The sequence below is a fragment of the Dendrobium catenatum genome, unplaced genomic scaffold (genome assembly GCF_001605985.2).
Source record: "Dendrobium catenatum unplaced genomic scaffold, ASM160598v2 fragScaff_scaffold_1220, whole genome shotgun sequence".
Taxonomy (NCBI): Eukaryota; Viridiplantae; Streptophyta; class Magnoliopsida; order Asparagales; family Orchidaceae; genus Dendrobium; species Dendrobium catenatum.
The window spans coordinates 11,877,293-11,880,515 of NW_021319682.1; positions in this window are offsets into that span (position 1 = coordinate 11,877,293).

Consider the following 3,223-nt stretch of genomic DNA (forward strand, 5'->3'; position numbering starts at 1 on the left):
TATAATTTTTATATTTTAAAAATTCATCATAATATATTTTATAATAAGATATTCTGACTTATTTTTTTCATTATAAAAATTACTAGCAGTTAACTCAAAATTACAAAAGCAGATCACATTCTTGGGACAACTTTTTTACTATTTTATAAACTAATCTTTTAAAATAAAAATTTTAATTCATGAAAATTATGTATAAAAAATAATAAGAAAGCTATCACAAATGAATCCTAAATTTCTTCTTGGCAAAAACCAAAAAAACATTTCTTATATCCTCAAAACAAAATAAAAATGCGGAATCAAAACCACAGTAACATAACAAAGTCTCTCTGATCTAGCTATATAAGAATACTTAGATTTTATATGCACATATATGATCGATCATCAAGCAAGTCAGAGCTAATGTAGCCTACCTTAGATATTAACACCAGCAGTATAAAGATAGCTATGACATTTCTTTGGAAATGCCACCCAATCGACACCCTTTTCTAAGTTTTCTTCATCTCTAACACAAACAAAGCAGAAGGCCAGCCGTAAGACACCACCCTCGCCATCATCATTCTTTTAACACAAGCCACAATTATTGGAGAACCTCTAACCTCCTATGGCAACTCTACCACCTCCCTCCACTCCTCTCCTTCCTTGACCAACAACATCTTCTCTCCTATGCCACGTTTATAGATTCTCCCATGTCCTCCCATCATGCAGGTCTTCAAAAACTCTTCCTTCAGCACCGCCTCTTCCTCCATTGCTCTCCATCGTTGTTCTCCTACATCAAATGCCTCTCTGCTCTACTCTAATCTCTTATGCATTGAACCACCAACCACTTGGAACAGTCCCGCTACAAACACTAACATGTAGTCCTCACGCTCTCTCGTCATCTCTGGCAGCATTGTCCAGTCATCTTTGGCAATATCATAAACCATCGCCAATTTCAAGGCGTTCTTCCGCTCATCATGGCCTCCAGCAATGAATACTTGGTTGCTTGGGCTTCCGGCACAAGCAAATAAGAAGCAGGTAGGGCCAGGCATGGACCAGCCGTGAAGCCAGGTGTTGAAGAGGAAGCTGTAGACGTAGATGCTATCGTTGCAACTTAAGGAATCTCGATACAAGTTGCCAATAAGACGAGGTGGAGGTCGGAGGCAATGACACGAAAGAAAAAGGGGTGGCCGAGGGAGACTAAAGGGATTGGTGGGAGGGGAGCCCACTCATCGTTATATAGGTTGAGGGCAGCAAGACGACAATAGGGGTGGGAGGAAAAGAACATGAGGGAGCATCTGGCTGCACGGTGGGCCTCTATGAAGATGATGAGATGGTGGGAGGAACCAACAGAGCGACGGAGGTGGTGAAAGAAGAGGGATTCAGTTGCTTGTTTCCATCGGCGGCAAACTCGTCAGAGAAGAGGGATGGTTTGGTGGGGGACTCAAATAAGGCACTCCAAGCCTATTTCTTCTAGAAGGCCTGAAATCATATCTTCCATATCAGTGAAATTTATTTTCTTTCTTCGATAAAGGTGAAATTTTTTGAGGAGATTTATAGTTTTGGATGGGTTAAGGGATGCATCTTAAATTTAATGTTTTTTTTTCTAATTAGATACTCTTAATTTCTTTGGGAAAAATTCCGGAAAATATTTTGAATGTGTAGATTTAGAAGAGAGATAAATGAGGTTGAAATATAGCATTAGTTGAAGAAAGAAATAAAAATTTGTGGCTGAGTTCTCCAATGGAACTCACAAAGAGATCCGCAAGCACTACTTCCTCAAGAACTCACAAAGAGATCTTGGAAAATTCACAAACTCACAAAGAGATCAAAGAGAAAATTTCATTCATCAAAACATCATCCCAAAATACAATGACTAGACCTCCATATATAGGCCTTCTAAAACAAAACAATCAAAGACGAAATTGCCCTCGGGCTACAACATACAACGACTCCCTCATAGGGGTACAAATGGAAAAACATAAAATATAAATAACATGAATAACATAAAACATTAGAAGTAGAGACTATGAATCATAGCCGTCGCTCCACGACTCCTCCGATGGTAAGTGTCGAAATCTCCTACAGATGTCCTCATCAATATCTAGTTACATGCAGCCTATAATATGCAGTATCTTCACAATTGCTTGCATATGATTGACACGTGGTACAATCACAATTCGTAGCTTTCTTCTTGAAGGTTGAAACTATCGGTTTATATGACCAAGCTTAAAATCTTGAATGTGTATGTTCGAATACATTTATTGACTTCCCCATGAGCCAAGTAAATTATTAAGAAACTTGAACCTATTTGACTTGGGCTTCATTTGGGATTGGGAAGGATTTCTTACTGTTTTTTAAAATAATTTTTTAATAAATTTTATTTAATTTATGTACTAAAAAACTGTTTTAAAAAATAATAAAAAAGTTATCTCAAAAGAAGCTTTAATTTGAACCAGCTCTTAAAGTTTTCAGATGACGCTTTTCCTAACTAAAATGAAAATAGAATTACTCCAAAGACCTAAAGAATGACCTCAAATACTTATAAAAGGCCAAAACAAAAATTTAAAATGATATAAAAAAATCGACAACTTTCAAATTAATGTATTAAAATCTTGTGAGAGAATAATCAACATTTATGTTGTGGTTATAGATATTTTAAATAAATACCATATGGATTTATTTGTATATTTTAAAAATATATTTACGTTATGCATTTATTTTAAACAGTAAATGGAATTTTTAATTAACTCCTTAATTAATTTAAATTCAGTTTCTTTATTTTCAAATTTATAAAGCAATGAAAAATCCAGCTTCCTCTCTCTTTATCTAAATTTCTCATTCTTTTTTTCTTTAAATAATCATTTGTACTTCATAAGCTGTCTCAATATGTGGAAAAATTATTTTGTACGGATGTGAACACAGCTCTACTTTTGGAGACCAATCAAAATGCATCATGTTAACGGTATCAAGCAGTATCAAACAATACCGAGCGAAGGAGTGATATGGCGCATTCTGATTAGTTTCCGAATGACGTTCGTCGTCATCACAGAATAATTAATCCAATATGTGAGCTTTCTAGGACTTGTTGAATTAAATAATAATTAGTAAATTTTTTAGGAGATCGTCTCAGTACAGCTTCAATAACATCAAGTTTGCTTACTAAGGGCAGATATCTAGGCACTTCAAAACAGTTAAGTGAGAGAGAGAACACAACTCTCCTTGGCCTATTGGTTGAGAGCTTTGG